The 20,258-nt window shown below is 43.7% G+C and overlaps 1 protein-coding gene and 1 non-coding gene across 4 annotated transcripts in view; both read left to right on the top strand.

Annotated features, from left to right (window-relative positions):
• Positions 1-20,258, top strand: part of NCOA4 (nuclear receptor coactivator 4) — a 66,084-nt gene that overhangs the window by 18,433 nt on the left and 27,393 nt on the right. The window lies entirely within an intron of this gene.
• On the top strand, positions 6,873-6,979 carry LOC119866634. Its single transcript, XR_005380809.1, has one exon. It is a non-coding gene; the product is annotated as a U6 spliceosomal RNA (small nuclear RNA).

The following is a 20,258-nucleotide window of genomic DNA, read 5'->3' as shown; positions in this document are numbered from 1 at the left end:
CACGCAGGGAGCCAGATGTGGGACTCGATCCCGGGACTCCAAGATCATGCCCTGGGCCCGAAGGCAGGCACTAAACCGCTGAGCCACCCAGGCGTCCCTATATATATATTTTTTAAATAATCTCTACACCCACCATGGGGCTCAAACTGATGACCCTGAGATCAAAAGTCACATGCTCTACTGACTGAGCCAGCCAGGTGTCCCCAATTTTGGTATTTTTAAAAAGTAATATATATAAGATATTCAAAAATTTTAGATAGTACAGAAAGTATAAAATGAAAAGTAAACCCTCCATCCCTCACTGTTCCAACCCTTCACCCCAACAGTAACTTATTAATATTCACTGATTGATTGATTTAAAATACTTGTTGAGGGGCACCTGGATGGCTCCTTGGTTGATTGGCTGCCTTTGGCTCAGGTTGTGATCCCCAGGGTCCTGGAATCAAATGCTGCATCAGAATCCCCACAGGAAGCCTGTTTCTCCCTCTGCCTATGTTTCTCTGTGTGTGTGCCTCTCATGAATAAATAAATAAATAAATAAAATATTTTTAAAAAAGATTTTAAATGAATGAATGAATAAATAAATAAATAAATAAATAAATAAATAAAATGCTTGTTGAGGGGCACCTGGGTGGCTCAGTCAGTTAAGTGTCAGATTCTTGATTTCAGCTGGGGTCGTGATCTCAGAGTCGTGGGATGGAGCCCCAAGTCAGGCTCCACACTCAGCTTAAGATTCTCTCACTTGGGCAGCCCTGGTGGCTCAGTGGTTTCGTGCTGCCTTTGGCCCAGGCAGTGATCCTGGAGACCCTGGATCAAGTCCCATGTTGGGCTCCCTGCATGGAGCCTGCTTCTCTCTCTGCCTATCTCTCTCTCTCTCTCTCTCTCTCATGAATAAATAAGTAAAATCTTTTTTTAAAAAAAGGATTCTCTCTCTGCACCCCCCCACCCCCCACTCTCTCTCAAATAAATAAATCTTTTTTAGAAAGATTTTATGGGCAGCCCGGTGGCTCAGCGGTTTAGCGCCTCCTTCAGTCCAGGGCCTGATCCTGGAGACGGGATGGAGTCCCACGTCGGGCTCCCTGCATGGAGCCTGCTTCTCCCTCTGCCTATGTCTCTACCTCTCTCTCTCTCTCTCTCTCTCTCTCTCTCTCTCTCTTTCTCTGTGTGTGTCTCTCATGAATAAATGAATAAAATCTTTAAAAAATATATTTTATTTATTCATGAGCAAGAGAAAGCATAAGCAAGGGGAGGGGCAGAGGGAGAAGCAGGCTCCCCACGGAGTGGGGATCCCTACTTGGGGCTCAGTATTTTTTAAAAAATAATTGTTGAGGACCTGCTTTGTGCTGAGTACTGTTCTGGGTGCTGGGATTACAGTGGTGAGCAAGATATGTCAAGTTTTTACTTCATGGCACTTGCACTTCAGTGAACAAAGTAGGCAATAGACAAATACATAAAATAGTATCAGGTAATGGTAAATATTGTGACTAAAAAGCAGTGTGGAAGAAAGGAGAGCGTTCCAAGCAGAGGACCATTCTTAACTATGATCTGCAGTGATGGTGCGAGGCTTTGAATATCTGGGGGAAGAGCATTCTAGAAAGAGAGAGCATAAGAACACAATCTAGGGGTGGGAGTTCTCTTCCTGGACTAGCACAGTGTCCACCATCCCTATTATCTTTGGAAACTGTGCTGAGTGACAGCAGGCATTTATCATCACATTCACCCAGTTCCTTCGTATGGTAAAAACTGAAAATTAATAAAGGAAAACCTCACTATAATGGAGCCAGGAGACCAGAAGGGGGAGCTCTCCAGCCCTACCACTCTGCATCAATTACTGGAAAATATTGCCAATCCAGACCCCCGCAAAATTGTCAACAAGAAAGAATTATCAGTTACAAGCACCAGTGGAAAAAACATACCTCACATCTTCTACTTCAGCAAGAAAGCCAAGGAGAAACCATCATCACCCTGTACTCTTGCTTTTCTTCTTCTTCTTCTTCTTCTTCTTCTTCTTCTTTAAGATTTTATTTATTTATTCATGAGAAACACACAGAGAGAGAGACAGAGACACAGGCAGGAGAAGCAGGCTCCATGCAGGAAGCCCAATGTGGGACTTGATCCCAGGACTCCAGGACCATGCCCTGAGCCTAAGGCAGATGCTTAACTGCTGAGCCACCCGGGTGTCCCTTTTGCTTTTCTTCAATGGACTTTCCTTTAAAACAACCCCTCCCAACTCCTCTTCCTTCTCCATAAAATAACATTCCTTTCCTTTGTTGGACTAGCGTATGGTTTTTGCCAAAGCTTGCTTATCCCAAGTTGCAATTTTAATAAACCTGTCTTTGCTGGTAAAATAACTTTATTTTTAAGGTCATCAAAAATGTATTTGTTATACATATGACTGTCAAAATTGAGATAAAGTGAAATAGACTAGAGATGATATGCATTTCAAGAAAAATGAGAGAAAGATACAAATTTGCCTGGGGAAGTGGTCTCTTCTTCACTTGTTATGTTGCCTGTCTGGCTCCTGTAAGCATTTGAGCTTGCTGCCTCAATAGAGAGCTGATTCCCTCATTTGCCAAAGAGAAATCTGAAAGTAAAATAGCGCTCGAGGGCAGCCCGGATGGCTCAGCAGTTTAGCACCGCCTTCAGCCCCGGGGCCTGATCTTGGAAACCTGGGACTGAGTCCCACGTTGGGCTCCCCACATGGAGCCTGCTTCTCCCTCTGCCTGTGTCTCTACCTCTCTCTCTCTGTGTATCTCATGAATAAATAAATAAAATCTTAAAAAAAAAAAAAAGTAAAATAGCACTCCAACCCGGAGTTCAAGCTTCTGCATGCCCCGCTTACTGACCTAAGTCTCTTGGTCTATAGCAAAACTAACCTACTTTCCTTGAGATTTGCAGGCCACTGTCCTTGAGGAGTGAAGGCCCTTCCCAGAAGGTAAAGCCTGACCACCTTGGAAAACAGCTGCCACTGATGCTGGCGGGTCTGATCAGGGTCATGTCCACATAGGACGAACTGCCGGGGCACTGTTTGTCCTGCATGGAGGCCCTCACCCCTCTTCCCCATTTCCTGTACCTTCCCCTTTAAGAACCTCAGCTTCTCCTAGATGGGGAAGATGGTCTTGAAGATGTCAGTCCACTATCTTCCCAGGTTGCCAGCTTCCTGAATAAAGCAGCCTTTCCTTTCCCAATATCATATATCTCTTGAGTATTGATTTTCAAATGACAAACAGCAGAGCCTGAGTTCAGAACCCATTCTCTGCCTGGTAACAAGACGTGGGGAGGGCAGGCAACTTGGCTAGGTCTCACATGGATATAGCAATACTCTCCTTTTTTTTACCTTGTCCACCATGGCAAAGATCAGTAACTGTGTAACAGGCATTTATTTCCCCAGTGAACACCTATTAAAGGAGGGTGGTTTGAAAAACAGGTGAGCTGTGTCCTAAGTCATCCTAAGTCATTAGGCTGGTTATCGTCTGTTGGAATTCCCTAATGCCAAAGGTCATGGGAGGTTCACACACATTGTCAAGGAAGGACGATGGGAGAGAAGGAGGGTGGTGGATGGACAGCCTGGCCTGAAGGCCCCATCCGCGTGGCAGTGCCATCCTGGAGCTCCAGCTCGAGCACCAGGTGCTTTCGTTCTTTTCACTTGATTAAAGCTGTTGCAAGCCCTCCAAGTAGGTGTGTGCAGGATGCAGTGCCAGGCTATAGAAGGAGCAGAGGCTTTGAGTCAACAGGCCTGGATGTTCTAAACACTTGAAAAATGCTGCCTCTTTTTTACCACCTGAAAAACCTAGAGAGATTTCTTCATCCTTCTAAACCTCAATCATCCCAACAACAAAATGGAAGTGAAAATGCCTGTTTTACTGTGTTGCAATGAAAACTCAGAGAGGTGATGCGTGCAGGTGGTTGTCAGAGGCCTGATGTGTTGGTTCTGCTCTGCACCTACCTCTTAGCCCTCTATGGACAGCACTACTCACAGGGAAACTGCGAAAGCTACTGGTGACTTTCTTCTCTCTGTGTGCTAGTGGCCACATATGCTTTGCAGGTAGGTGTTCTTTGACAAAAGAGGATCAGGGCTGGTGATCCTGGCATGCGTCCCTTCAGATGTACTGGTGGATAAAAGGCCACTTCCCTAAGACCCTGGAGGGGCTCCACTCACCAGGCACAGTATCTTGGTCCCTCCACACCTCACCAGACACAGAAAAGGAAGAGGTAACACCTGGCACAGCAGGGTCCCCCACACAGACTACTGGCAACTGCACTGATAGGTTACTGGTTGAGTAATGCTGGTTGTTCAACATTTTGAATAGCACCCCAGAAAGAAGGAACAAACTTCCCTGTCACCAAAGCCTTATTGTCCCCACCTTATCTTCAGAAGAAGGCAAGCACCAACTTCACAAAGGGTGCTGTGTTTGGGACAACACCACTCAGAAGTCAGGGAGGCAGTGGCTCCTAGGGTCTTTGTGTAGTTGCTCTAAACTGTAAACACATGATCCTTGACTAAATAGCCTTTAATGCACTTGACAAACAAGACTTCTGAGGCTCCCAGCGAATGCCTGGGGCACCCTCTTGTCTGGAACAAAGCCTGGTTTCTCAGACTTTTTTGCTTTAGCTCCACCTCTTTGCTTCAGAGTTTTATCTGTTGTTTTCACACTCCTCTGGTAAGCTTTCTAATTGCCTTGGGGGGAGGAGGGATCATTTACCACCAGTCTTTTTGGTTTCAGGCTTGTTAGCTTCACACAGTTCTTCTGACAGTTACCCACAGTAGACATGGCTCAGGGCATTTAGTGTCCCCCAGAAACCCACACTAGTGACAGTTTTCACTGTTCTTCCAGTGGATTCACACTCATACTGTGAAGTTTCCCGTGGAACTGCAGAATCTCCGTCCCACTGCTACCCTTGCCCAGTGTAGAGAGGGGTTCACCCTACAGTATTCCTGATACTATAAAACACCCTCTGTTGCATCTTTGGGCACAAAGAAGTGAATTTGCCTTATTATCTTATAGAAGTAAATGGAAGTATTCATTTTGCATAAATTACTCCATGGAATAGGGTTGGCCTCCATCTTTCTGGTTTCTGGAGAGTGAAAGCTATAAGGCCTGAACACAATCTCAGTGTTCTAAATCCAGAAGCCTCTTCACCTCTGGACTGAACACTTGAAACCACAACATTTCCTTTTGCTGGTACTCATATGAGTTAATTTTTCTAACACAGCTGACAAGATCTTAACTAATGCAGAAATTGGTCTTGCCATGGGATATCGCCACAGACTCCAAAATGAAAAACTGACAGGGTCAGGTGGACCTTCAGAGAAGATTATTATTTCCTGGCTGGGAACTCCACAATTCTCACATACTGGATATTTTTCCATCTGCCCCTTCAAGCCCACTTGTCACAAGGGAGGCTAGAGAAAATCCCTTGGAAGATGTGTAGGAGTAGGATGCCTGGGTGGCTCAGTGGTTGAGCATCTGCCTTTGGCTCTGGGTGTGATCCCGTGGTCCCGGGATCAAGTTCCACCATCGAGCTCCCTGCATGGAGCCTGTTTCTCCCTCTGCCTCTGTCTCTGCCTCTCTCTGTGTGTCTCTCATGAATAAATAAATAAAATCTTAAAAAAAAAAAAAAAGGAAGATATGTAGGAGTGAATGGGATCCAAATAGCACATCTGGTAGAGCAAGGGACCTGGAGAGAAAGCTGAAGGAATAGATGGGTGGGGCGGTTCTCATGTCTGGTCTCTGTGAGATAAGTGAGGTTATCTGCTAGTGTAAAGGAAGCACGAGTGGATGGGAAGTTTAAGAGAAGTGATATCAGTCTGGGAAGGCTCTAGAACAGGGTGAGAGAGTGACGGACAGGAAACAAGTACTCGATTTGAAGACTGGTTGGGGTGGAACCTTGTTCTACTAATCCTAGGAACTCAACTCTAATCCAGGGAGGGCCGGCTGGCTGTATGGCTGTCTAGATGCTGAGCAACTCTGTGGGGCAGAGCTAGGGCAGGGGGCTTGGAGGCTGATGGACAGGTAGGGATAGTGTGGGCACAGTGGGAAATGGTGCTCGCACTCTAGCTGACATCCTATTGTAGTCCACCCTCCTTTGTATGGGAAACTGCAGTCACATAAGATAGCACTTCTTCCCGCAGTCGCCTGAATTCCCAGAAACAACAACTGAAAAGATATGAGTATACCTGAGACAAAGGGGGGAAATATGTCTTGACCATTCTTGTCTGGCTTTATAAGCTCCATAAGAAATTGTCCAGGAAAAAAAATTGTCCAGGAACAATGTCCATTATGAAGATTACATTTCAGGACAGCCCGGGTGGCTCAGCGATTTGGTGCCTCCTTCTGCCAGGGCGAGATCCTGGAGAGCCGGGATCGAGTGCCATGTCGGGCTCCTGCAGGGAGCCTGCTTCTCCCTCTGCCTATGTCTCCACCTCTCTCTCTCTCTCTCTCTTTCTCTCTCTCTCTCATGAATGATAAAATCTTTAAAAAAAAAAAAGATTACATTTCAAAACCTGGCTTGTAAACAGCTTTTAGGTTTTAGGTGGTAATAGAGAACAGCATGTTCTCTCCCATTGCCACCTGATCAATAAGATGTCAACAGGATTGAGCCTCTGCTGGCAAAACAGTATTTCCTTTTTTTTTTTTTTTAATTTATTTATGATAGTCATACAGAGAGAGAGGGAGAGAGAGGCAGAGACATAGGCAGAGGGAGAAGCAGGCTCCATGCACCGGGAGCCTGACGTGGGATTCGATCCCGGGTCTCCAGGATCGTGCCCTGGGCCAAGGGCAGGCGCCAAACCGCTGCGCCACCCAGGGATCCCCAAAACAGTATTTCCTATTCCAAAGACAGCTTATCCCAGGAGATTAAAAATTAGACCAGTGCTCGCTTCGGCAGCACATATACTAAAATTGGAACGATACAGAGAAGATTAGCATGGCCCCTGCGCAAGGATGACACGCAAATTCGTGAAGCGTTCCATATTTTTGTGTTTGAAAGACTTCGACCTCTCAAAGAAGACTGTGGAATCGAAGTTTATCTGTGGCTCTTATATCCTTAAGTTTGGACGTATAACTGACCTTCTATTTTAACATGGGTCTAATTTATTTGCTGTTTCATTTTCCATAAGATTCAGATGATTTAAAAGTTTGTTTCTCATACTGTGCATCAAAATAAAAATTTGAACGATTAAAAAAAAATTAGACCAATAGTTGTCCACTAGAAAACTCCTGAACATTCATTGTTATAATTATAGCAAGAAAAGGAAAGCCTAGTTTATAGGGTGTTTTATGTTCACTCTTTACCATCTGTTACTTCCCTGAGTCTTCAAAATAGCCCTAGGGGGTAAGCAGGCCGGTCCCACTATTTCTATACTTCAGATGATGTGAGGTACATCCACCCTCAGTCTTCCTTCTTTGCCCTGCTCCCTGAGACTGTAGTCATTTCCCTCTGACAGTCTACAATTTACTAAACTAGTCACTGGATTTCCCACCCCCCGCTCCCACCAGCCTCACTCCTTGTCTGTAGAGCCAGAGCATACAATCCTAGAGCTGCTCCAGCTGAGGTGCTACTTTACAATCATTGCTGCTTAAAAGCTGTAATACAGTTTGTTCCAATAAACAATTTAAAGGCTCACTTGTAAAATGGAGTTGGCAAAAAGAACAGATACATGTAAAGGGCCAAGCAATGTTTTTTTGTTTTTTGTTTGTTTGTTTGTTTGTTTGTTTGTTTTCGTATAGTCTGTCTCCCATGGGAGGGAGAAATCTATGTTAACTAAATTAAAAGACCAGGAACCTATCAATTTAGCAAACATGAGTCCCCCTGGGTTACAGTAACGAAAGTTGTATTTCTGAAAATAAAATAATCCTGGATTGGTCCTTGAAAGGAAGAATTTGCTTGTGTGATTAAGAAGGCACTGAATGGGCACTCGAATATTTATCAAACCAATGCATCAAAACTCTTGCATTTGCCAATACTTTGCCCACCTTTATCTCAAAGGCGTATCTGTGAACTTAACAGAAAAGGACCAAACTACAGGGAAGCAATGTTTGGGGATCATCAGGAAAGTAATTTACTCAGTAGATATGAAAGATATCACAAGGTATCTTACAAAATGTGGATTTGAGGCTACTTCTGAGAGGAAATTAGCAAGTAAAAACCTACATGTACCAAGATCATCCACTTACCGAAGGTAGCTTTCCCCACCTTCCCTCTTCCCCAGAAGCACCAGTGCAGACAGACCTCGTGACGGAAAGGGTGTGCTCCCAGTGAAGTGTGGCCTCATTCTTGTGGCTTGTGGCACTGTCCTCAGTGTGAAAGCAGATGTCATATCACAGAGACAAGATCCAGCAGAGCATTGCCAACATTTCCCAGAATAGAGGAGGCTTGGGCCACCAGACTCCGGGAGGTAGGGGTGTGGGGAGGATCTGGTGGCCCTACTTTATTCTTTTTAACTACAGCGATATTAAATATATTGTCACACCACCAACAGCAGCCTTGAAAATCCATTGCAAAAGAGAGTAACAGAATGTTTTCTCTCCTGACAGCTGGAGCCTAGGGTGGCATGGCAAATGCCCCAGGGCCAGCAGTGACTAAGGAAGACGCTGGCTTAGAGAGAACATCCTGTGGCAAGTGCAGAGAGTGTGTGCTCCTTCATGAGCATTTGAAGCAGTGAGATAGACCAGAACATGGAGCACAAGCTTTGCATCCTGTCAGGGGCAAGCTTATAGTTACTCTGTGATAGGCCACAAGCTCGGTTGAGTCCCCAGGACTGGTCCAAAAAAATGAGCCAAGTCTGTAGTGAATACAAAGGTTATCAATAAACAGCCTTGCAGTAATAATTCTCAGCCCCCATTTGCATGGCCCATTACAGTTTCAACAGCCCCTTCCACATATGTGGCTTAATTTAAATCTCACTGCAGGCCTGGGGGTTGTTATTCTGCTCAGTTTATGCAATAGCAGCCGTGCAGCTGTGGCTCCCATTTACAGTGCACTTGTTGGGTGTCAGGAACTGTGCTAAGCACTTTTTTGGTCATTCGTTCATTCATTCATTCAACAAATATATGTTAAGCCCCTACTATGTACCTGGCACTTTTCGAGTTGTTAGGAATAAAACCATGTATGTACAGACCATCTCTAGTAAGGCTGAATCAGTAATAGCTTGACATAGAGGAACTGAGAGACTGGGAGACAGGTGGAAAAGAGGCTTTTTTAAAAATGTTTTTATCATGTGCATGAATTACTTATTTAGAATTAAAATGTTTCAAAATGTGATGAACCCCCAAAAGAGGCCTTAAGACCTTCTATTAACTATATGTAAATAAAGGCAGGAACCATACTAGATATTCTACAAACCTTTTTTTTTAAGATTTTACTTATTTATTCATAAGAGACACATGGAGAGGCAGAGACATAGGCAGAGGGAGAAGCAGACTCCTTGCAGGGAGCCTGATGCAGGACTCAATTCCAGGACCCCAGGATCATGACCTGAGCTAAAGGCAGACACTCAACCACTGAGCCACGCAGGCACCCTGATATTTTACAAATCTAAATAAAGATTTAAAATTTCCATATGTCAAAACATATCTTTTTTTTCTTAGAAGATTTTATTTACTTATTTGAGAGAAAGACATAGCGAGAGAGAGAGCAAGAGCTGGGGAGAGAAAGAGAAGTAGGCTCCCCATTGAGCAGAGAGCCCAACATGGGGCTTGATCCCAAAACTCAGGATCATGACCTGAGCCAAAGGCAGATGCTTAAGCAATTGAGCCACCCAGACTCCCAAAATATATCATTTTAAAGGTAAAAATAAAAGCAAGGAAAATTTCTCATTCCTTAGGTTTAACTCGGGAGTCAGTGTTCTGACTATGAATAACTGAGGACATTATTGATAACATTTGTAACAGTTGAAAATTAAATGTCTTTAAAACATTAAGAGCCTGTTTAGTTAAAATCCAGAAAAAGAAAATAAGCACCTTAGAACAGAAAAGTAGGTAAAATACCCACGTGAATAGGCTATACACAAAAGAAGAAATACAGTTGGCCAATAAGTATACCAAAAAATGTCTAGTCTTGTCAATCATCAAAGAAAAATAAAACTAAATAACATTTCTACCTATTTGTTTAGCAAATAATGAAATAATAATACCTTTAACCCAGAAATTCTACCTCTATGAATTTGTCCTAAGGAAATTAGCATAAGTGTGGGGGAAATTTTCATTTAAAGGATAAAATCTAAGGGAGAAAATTCCTAATTTAATGTTCCAAAACTTTTTCAAATGTCAGAAACAACATGAGTGTTCAACAATACATTGACCTAATAAATGTGGGCTCAGCCATTCCATGGAAATAAAATGTATCCACTGAAATGGTGATCAGACCTCTATTTATTGATATGCAAAGACAGCCATAGCATAGCTCAATGAGAAAAGCAGGTTCTATAACAATATGCTCTAGTCTATGTATAACATTATATATGATGTCTCAGCCTGGGGAAACATGCATATGATTTTTGCCTCTCCTATATGAAAATATACCTAGGAAGCTCTTCATGGAAATCCTTCAAGATGCTCACATTAGCTGTCTTTGCACAGTACAACCACAGAACTTTGTTTTTTTAAGATTTTATTTTATTTATTCATGAGAGACACAGAGAGAGAGAGAGAGGCAGAGACATAGGCAGAGGAAGAAGCAGGCTCCCCGCAAGGAGCCGGATGCGGATCTCCATCCCGGATCCTGGGATCAGGACCTGAGCCGAAGACACTTAACTGCTGAGCCACCCAGGCATCCCACAGAACTTTTTCTTTTGCTTATCTCTACCTTTCCTTTTTTCTATCACGTGTGTGGAGTGTATGTGTGTGTGCATGCGTGCATGTGTGCATCTAAAGTAAATTTTAAAATAAGGGGAGGGCAGCCCTGGTGGCACAGCGGTTTAGTGCTGCCTGCAGCCCGGGATATGATCCTGGGGACCTGGGATCAGGTCCCTGCATGGAGCCTGCTTCTCCCTCTGCCTGTGTCTCTGCCTCTCTCTGTTTCTCTCATTCTGTCTCTCATGAATAAATAAATAAAATCTTTAAAAAAATAAAATAAGGGGAAAAATAAGGCTCATTCAGTCCATAAAGATGAAAATTGAAGCGGGAGCAAACACTGAAAATCAATCTGGCAGGTTTCAGTAGAGCTGGCTGTGAGACATCTGGGGAGGGCTGCTCATTTTGGTTTCCTTTCTGCCCCCTCCCTGTAGGCAGCCCTCACTGCTGCTCACGAGGTCCTTTCCCCATCACTCAGTCTCCTGAGGGTGAGGGGCAGGGGTATGAGGGGGTGGGAAGGCAGAATCACCTTCCTGCTAGCACCCAACAAGTGTCAAATGAGCTCTTTCTAACTGTGGCACTGAATGACAATATCAGGATCTTTCTCCTGCTCTGGAAAACCTGCATTAATCCAGCTGATTCTATCCTGCATGGCTGCTCTGTGCCAGACACTGTGCCAGTCATTGGAAAAGACATCAACAGAGAGAAGTTATGGTCACAGTCTTGGTCAGAGAGTTCTCAGCTGTAAACAACAGAACCGCCTCCAGTCTGTGTGAGCAGGAAAGGTATTTATTAAAGCTAACGGTCAACTTGCAGGCTTTGTGGGAGGCCAGAGATGTAGGCTTGGTTTATCAGATAGAAACTCCAAACCCCACTGCGTATGGCTGCTGAAATACCTCACTGTCACTGGTCAGAGTCACAGCTGCTCATGCCACTGGCACTGCATGCTGAACTCCATAAACCCTTGTGCTAGGAGCTGCTTCCTCCACCACCATTGCTCCTAGTAAGCGGTTCCCATGCATCCTCTTTAAGGGAGTCCTCAGTGTGTTTGATGGTGGCACTGAGGTCACATGCCTGTGACAAGTATGCTAGGACAGCAAGTCCTACCTGCTACCTATGTATAATGGGACTCGTACCCTAGGAAATTCTTCAAACTTGGTGTTTCAGAAGAAACTGAGGGGCTACACACCATGAGAAATATGCTCTTAATTTCCAGGAACTTAGAGTTGATGTGGTTTAAACATATGCAGGTGAAAGCAGAAGTGTGCAGGAGTCTGTGGTTTCCCTGGTGAGTGGGGAGGCAGGACTTCAAGGGGGTAGGAGAGTCCCCCTAGCAGTGTTGGGGGATAGCAAGACTGACTTTAGGGCTGGTAGAGGATGGCACTAAGAAGGATCACTGTGGTCAACTCTGAAGCCCCTGGAGAGCCAATTGGTTAAGAGGCTTGAGCAATCCCCTACGAGTAGAGGAAAACCCAGGGTGGAGTTCTAGGCACTGTAGCAAGCTGTGGGGGGAGCAATTAGGGACAAAATGGTGTTGTGGGGTTGAATTGTGTTCCCCGAAAATTCATACATTGAAGTTCTAAGCCCTAGTACCTCAGAATGTGACTCTATTGAAGATAGGGCCATTATTTATTTATTTTCAAAGATTTATTTATTTGAGAGAGCACATGTGTATACAGTGGGGGGAGGGGCAGAGAGAGGAGGGGAGAGAGAGAACCTCAAGCAGACTCCCTGCTGAGTGCGGAGCCCAAAGACCCAAGACACATGTCCTAAGCCTGAAGCCTAATCTCACAACCCTGAGTTCATGACCTGAGCTGAAATCAAGAAGCAGAAGCTTAACCGCTTGAGCCTCCCAGTTGCCCCTGGAGATGGGGCCTTTAAAGAGGTGGTTGAGGTAAAATGAGGATGAGCCGGAATCCAGGAGGACTGGATTCCTCCTGGATTCGTAAGGACTTGTGTCCTTATGAGGAGGAGATTAGGAAACAGATGTGCATAGAGAAAAGACCATGTGAAGACTCAGGGAGCCCAAGGCCATCTGTAAACCAAGGAGAGAGCCTCAGAAGGAACTAATCCAGCCGACACCTGGATCTCAGACTTGTAGCATCCAGAACTGTGAGAAAATAAATTTCTGTTGTTTAAGCCCTCAGGTCTGAGATATTTTGTTATGGCAGCCTAAGCAAACTCATAGAAATAGTCCCTCAAATATACCAGGAGGCTCTGCTTGTTGCTACCCCCTAAAAGCCATTCGTGGCATCATGAGAGGAAGCAGGGGTTTTTGGAAGATCACTGTTGAACAAAGAGAAGGAAGTCTTGCTTGATGCAGCAGAGAGTAAAGACTTAAGATTCAAGAAGAATTCTAGGAAGTTTGAGCTGTTCCAGCCCAAGTGACTTGTCAAGGGAAAACCTGGGCTGCATAGTGCTGCTCCCTTATGCCTGGACACTGGGCTTGGGGCATTCTTCCTCTCTCACCATAGACTCTAAGAGCAGTGCCCTCGTGGCTCTGCTGAGCTGACCCACTGAGCTATCCTTTTTTTTGAGGGGGGGATTTTATTTATTTATTCATGAGAGACACAGAGAGAGAGAGAGGCAGAGACACAGGCAGAGGGAGAAGCAGGCTCCATGCAGGGAGCCCAATGAGGGACTCAATCCCAGAACCACAGGAGCACCCCTGAGCCAAAGGCAGATGCTCAACCCCGGAGCCACCCAGGCATCCCCAGCTGAGCTATTCTGATGCCTTCTTGACGTTGGGCTTAGCCATCTGGCTGTGTGATTGGCATCTGTGAATCATGTGCGTAGCCATCTACACAGCATAGGATGAAGGCTCAGGAAAGCAGAATTCTCTCCTCTGCTCTTTAGCATCTAGGGCAAATGTAGGGGGGCAAATGGCAAAAGTAAATGTATAATTAGGGTAGAGACCTGATTTATGAACAATTTGTAAGTCATCTAAAAACATAGTTTCTTGTTGGTAGTCAACCTTCTGTAAACACTGAATGTGTTCCTGGTGAGTTGTCTTTGTGAGTAGTGCCAAATGGATGGTTACTTTCTCTTGCATAAGTTTGGTGTGACTTTCGGGTGCACAGGCCTGTAAAGATTCCTGTTTATCACAACGGTAGGTAATTGTGATGTAACCCACAATGTTTCACTTAATGATATGTAGTGATCATTTGCTCATGGCATTTCATATTCTCTTACCTCCTTGGTTTACCAGGTTTTTTGTTTGTTTGTTTTGTTTTATTTTTGGTTTTGTTTTTCTTTTTCCCCTGAATAACCATGTTCTCAACCAGCGCTGTTATTGGGCATTTGGGTTGTTGTTATGCCCCCCACCCCATTTTCTTACTGCAGTGAGCATTGTTGAGAAGTGTCTGTCTCCTCCTCTGTGCCACCCTTCTTAGAATCAAGTCCTCAAGGTGAGAAGATGAAGTCAAACATTGTAAACAATTTAAGAATATGGAGATGTTTTACCACATCCCTTTCCTTAAAAATTGCTCTAACATAAACCATCCTGTGCATTTCACTTCCCACATATGCCTCCATTTTCTCCTGGGTATTAGAAATTAAATAATTATTCTTGCTATTCTGTTATGGTTATATGTTATCAATGTATTTGCATTTCTTTTTTTTTAAGATTTTATTTATTTATTCATGAGAGACAGAGAGAGAGAGAGAGAGAGAGGCAGAGGAAGAAGAAGGCTCCATGCAGGGAGCCGGACGTGGGACTCAATCCCTGGTCTCCAGGATCACGCCTGGACTGAAGGTGGCGCTAAACCGCTGAGCCACCCGGGCTGCCCTGTATTTACATTTCTTGTGTTATCAGTAGGTTGAAACTTTTCATACGTTTGCTTATCATTTCTATTTGGGTCCATGCATGTGTGTGAAATGCCCCTTTATTTCCTTTGCTATTTTTCCGCTAGGATGTTTTTCTTTATCCCACTGATATTTAGAAAGTAAGTCTGCATATAACGAAAATGTTTTCCAAATTTGGTCATTGTTATTTAGTTTAGTTTGATTTATTTATTATTTATTTATTTATTTATCTATCTATTTTAGATTTTAAAGATTTTATTTATTTATTCATAGAGACAGAGAGAGAGAGGCAGTGACACAGGCAGAGGGAGAAGCAAGCATCATACAGAGAGCCTGACGTGGGACTCGATCCAGGGTCTCCAGGGTCTCCAGGTTCTCCAGGATCACGCCCTGGGCTGCAGGCAGCGCCAAACCGCTGCGCCACCGGGGGCTGCCCTGTTTTTTAGTTTTGTTGATGGACTCACAGCTTTTGCACATTCAAACCTCTTTCTTTTATTTTTCCTTTCTGCTTAGAATAAGATAAATATTTATCTATATTTCCCATGATGAATTTGTGATATTATTGTAAAAATTTAGCCTTTGAATCCTTTTAGAATTTATTTTGTTGTGGGAACTAAAGAAAATAATTTTGTTTTTTCCCAAATAGTCTACCACTTGTTCTAATACCATTTATTGAATGATCATTCTTTACAGATTTCAAAGGCTAAGCTTATTTTATATAAATTTTTATACATATTTTCTGGGTTTTCTATTTTTGTCACCTATGTCTTTTTATTCTTATATCAATAACACACTACTCCAAGAAGCATCCATTTGTGATTAATTTTAGACATCTTACAGAACAAGAACACTCAGCCCATCTTCCTTTTTAAAAGGTTCCTATAAATTTTGTTTGTTTTGTTTTGTTTTTTAATTTTTATTTATTAATGATAGTCACAGAGAGAGAGAGAGAGAGAGGCAGAGACATAGGCAGAGGGAGAAGCAGGCTCCATGCACCGGGAGCCCGATGTGGGATTCGATCCCAGCTCTCCAGGATTGCGCCCTAGGCCAAAGGCAGGCGCCAAACCGCTGCGCCACCCAGGGATCCCTAAATTTTTATGTTAAAGTTTATTTATCTAGCTTGCTTATCTCAAAACGTTGACAAAACAACTTGATAATGGGGCACCTGGGTGGCTCATTTGGTTGAGCGTCTGCCTTCAGCTCAGGTCATGATCCGGGAGTCCCAGGATGGAGCCCTGCTGAGCAGGGAGTCCACATCTCCCTCTGCCGCTCGCCCCAGTCTCATGCTCTCTTTCTCTCTTTCTCAAAATAGATAAATAAAATCCTTTAAAAAAAAACCAACTTGATACTTTTCTTTGTCCTACAGATCTAGTATTAGCCTAGATGAACTGATATATTCATGTAGCACTCAAGATGCCAAGTCATCTGGAAACAAGGTTCTTAGCCTTGTGGTCTGAGAATTTGGACTAACCCAGTTGCCTCATCAAGTCTCCTATTGTGTTTTTTTGTGTGTCTGTATCTTTATCAGTGTTTTATTATCTTCCTGAAAGTCCCTTTACTGCCTCATTTCTGTCCTTTGAATTATACATGCTCTGAAAAAGCAGCTAAAAATCACCTATCCACAAGGGTTTCTTTCTTTCTTTCCTTTCTTTCTTTCTTTCTTTCTTTCTTTCTTTCTTTCTTCTTTCTTTCTTTCTTTATGATAGTCACAGAGAGAGAGAGAGAGAGAGAGAGGCAGAGACATAGGCAGAGGGAGAAGCAGGCTCCATGCACCGGGAGCCTGATGTGGGATTCGATCCTGGGTCTCCAGGATCGCGCCCTGGGCCAAAGGCAGGCGCCAAACTGCTGCGCCACCCAGGGATCCCTCCACAAGGGTTTCTTGAACTTCCTTTGTAATAAAATAGCACACTCATTGCTCTATGACTTGGGACTCACATTTAGCTCTCTCTGCAACTTTTTTTTTTTTTTAAGATTTTATTTATTCATTCATGAGAGACACAGAGAGAGAGAGGGGCAGAGACACAGGCAGAGGGAGAAGCAGACTCCCTGCGGGGAGCCCAACGCAAGTCTTGATCCCGGGTCTGGATCCCAGGTCTGGATCCCGGGTCTCCAGGATCACACCCTGGGCGGAAGGCGGCACTAAACCACTGGACAACCAGGGCTGCCCACTCTTTGCAATTTACTAAGCGTTATGGTGTATGTCTTGCTACTTTGCTAGATTACCTGATGGTAGAAGCCCCATCTTTATTTTATTTTTTTAAAAGATTGTATTTATTTATTTGAGAGAGAGAGAGACAGAGATAGTGAGAGGGAACAGGAGTGGGGAAGAGAGGGAGAACTAGGCTCCCTACTGAGCAGGGAGCCCAACATGGGGCTCAATCCCAGGACCCTGGGATCATGACCCCAGCTGAAGGCAGATGCTTAACTGACTGAGCCACCCACACGCCCCAAAGCTCCATCTTTAAACTATCTACCAGAAGCCAGCAGAGATCCTGCTATAGGACTTTACTCAGTAATTACATCTGAATTCATTGGTTCTCCTTTCGGATCCTGCTTTACATTACATAATGTTCTGGCAGCCTCAGGGTTTTGACCACCTTTGTGTCTTTATGCAATGCTCAATGCTATACCTAATAAGAACACTCCATGTGATTTATCTAATGGTAGGTCCTGGCTCCTCAATGTATTATATTATTGCAGCCTATTGGTGGATGAAGGCCTTTGAATCTAGATGAGAAGGAGGGCTAGGGCAAATATATAAATGGAATAAAGTGAGGAACTTTAATATGCCATTTATATAAGGCAGTAGTTCTCAACCCTAGCTATTTGAGAATTTCGTGGAGGGTTTTTGAAACTTAGCAATGCTTAGGTCCCATCCTAGACCAGGTAAATCAGAATCTCCAGGGTAGGAACTACACAGCTTAAAAGTTTCTTGAACAACTCCTACATACAGCCAAGGTTGAAAACCATCAATTGTTCCAAAGCTGTACTTCACAAACTTTAATGTGCATGCAGACCCTCTGGGAATCTTATTAAAATACAGATTCTGGGATGCCTGGGTGGCTCAGCGGTTAAGCGTCTGCCTTCAGCTCAGGGCGTGATCCCAGAGTTCTGGGATCGAGTCCCACAGCAGGCTCCCTGCAGTGGGACTGTCTCTGTCTCTGCCTCTCTCTGTCTCTCTCATGAATAAATAAATAAATCTTAAAAAGTAAAATAAAATACAGGTCTGATTCTGTGGGCCTGGAATGGGAGTAAGAGTCACCCTGCCTAATACGGCCTCAGGTAGTACTGATGCTGCTAGTTCTTCAAGCACACTTGGATCACCAAGGATCTAAAGCAGTGGCTCTCAACCTTAGTTGAACATTTAAATCACTTGCAGAGTTTTCTAAAACTATGGCAAGCTCGACCCTGTGTTCAGAGATTCTGATTGCATTGTTCTGAGGTGGGACCTAGGTGTAAATTTAAAAATACTTGAGATGTTTTACACGTACATTTGGGGTTCAGAACCAAAAAAGAGAAATGGAGCATTTACCTGGAGATAATCCAACAGAAAACAAACAAACAAACAAACAAACAAAACCCTTGGCCCCAGGTACCCTTAGGCTCACAACAGCTATCTGATTAAAGAGGAAGGCCTTATTTTTTCTTGAAACATCTGTTCTTAAATAAAATTTGGAAGGATTTAAGCTTGCTGTAAGAAAATATGATCAGTTGGGAGTACTGGAATTTAGCTGTGCATGGACTCAGAAGCACTTTTCTTAGACGCCCTTAATATTGATGAGATTGTCCCTCTCTGAGAGAGGTGCAGATGGCAATGGCTGGCCCATGTTGCACGCCTTGGGGACTCCAATGACGTTGTCACAATGCTACATGTATTATTTTATTTTATTTATTTATTTTATTTTTATTTTTTTAAATTTATTTATTTATGATAGTCACAGAGAGAGAGAGAGAGGCAGAGACACAGGCAGAGGGAGAAGCAGGCTCCATGCACCGGGAGCCCGACGTGGGATTCGATCCCGGGTCTCCAGGATCGCGCCCTGGGCCAAAGGCAGGCGCCAAACCGCTGCACCACCCAGGGATCCCTACATGTATTATTTTAGAAGGCAAGGATCTTGATGGAGTCACACACTTGCTAAACTCAAAGTGGAAAACCAAGATTGGTGAGGAGCGTTTTTGTGACCAAGATGGAATTAAGTGTTGCAACAAGGAAGTCTCGAGCCAGTAGGGCAAACAGGGGATTCAGTTCTGTTGGGCTGCTCTCTGAGGAATAGCTACTCCCTTCTTTGAAATTTCCATCCCAAAGGGGATTTAGTTTTTCAAAGGTTGCTTGCTTGCTTGCTTGCTTTTACTGTAAAATATATAAAACATAAAATTTATTATTTTAACCATTTTTAGGTGTGAAATTCAGTGGCATTAAAGTACATTCATATTTCTGTGTAACCATCTCCAGAACTTTTTCATCTTCCCAAACTGAAACTCCACACTCATTAAACAACTATCTGTTCTTTTCTCCACCCCATCCCTGGCAACCCCCATTCTACTCTGTGTCTATGAATTTGATAACCTTAGGTACATCCTATAAGTGCTATTGTACAGTATTTGTCTTTTTGTGACTGACTTATTTCAATATAATGTCCTCAGGGATCATCCGTGTTGTAGCATGTCTCAGAATTTCCTTCCTTTTTAAGGCTGAATTATGTTCCATACATTTAGGTTACTTCCACCCCAGGCTTATTTCCTTTAAGTAGGTTTTGGAACTTGATAAATATTTTATTACTAAATACCTACATCCACATGAGTTGCTCAGTGTAGGAAATAATAACCAATCATCTGAAGGTATTGTATAAGTTAGCCAGTGTCACTTCAGCCTTGGCTTGTAGCCATTTGCGAGAACAGGAGTGGCTGTGAGCATAGCAAAGGGATTGGATGTGAAGGTGCAGATCTGTAGTGTGCTTTACACTCTAAACTCCATGTTGCTTCACTGCTCAGTTTAACTCAAGTTAGCACAAAGGTTGTGTAGGTGTATTCTGCTGGATTACTGTGGACGCCAAAAGTCTAGTGGTTGGGGTGATAAAACAGAGAGTACCCAAACTGTGGCCCTAATTGTCCTGTTTCCTTAGCAACTATGTCCATAAGAGCCACTCTGTGCACCCCTCCCCCACAGTCCATCTGATGTCTTCAAGCCAGCCTTGGCCCATATAGTGTTTGCAAGAACAGGAGCTGCTCTAATGACAGAAGCATTGGCATACGTAGTGTTTCCCAAATTTGCCTGATCACAGACTCAGCTGGGAATTTTGATGAAATACAAATTTCTGGGGCCTATCCCAGAACCTACTAAATCAGAATCTACAGGGGCAAAGGAATCTGAGTTTTAACAAGTGCCTCAGAGAGACTTAAGACACTATCAGTGACTAGAGGAATGAGCACTTGACTTAAACACCCAAGTGCTACAGATTTTAAGTGTCTGGAAAATTCCAAATATATTTATTGAGTGTTCCCCATGCTAAGTGCTTAATGGAACAAGAGGGATATTGGATTGGGAGACTGGCTGGCTGGCTGGCTGGCTGGCTGGCTGAAGCAGGTTTCCAGGCATTGCCTTGGTTGGGCCACCACATGTTAGAGTTGAACCTTGATTTTGGGGTTCTAGAAATTTGACAC

This window comes from Canis lupus, chromosome 28, assembly GCF_011100685.1.
Source record: "Canis lupus familiaris isolate Mischka breed German Shepherd chromosome 28, alternate assembly UU_Cfam_GSD_1.0, whole genome shotgun sequence".
NCBI lineage: Eukaryota > Metazoa > Chordata > Mammalia > Carnivora > Canidae > Canis > Canis lupus.
This window is presented reverse-complemented; position numbering and strand designations above follow the sequence as displayed.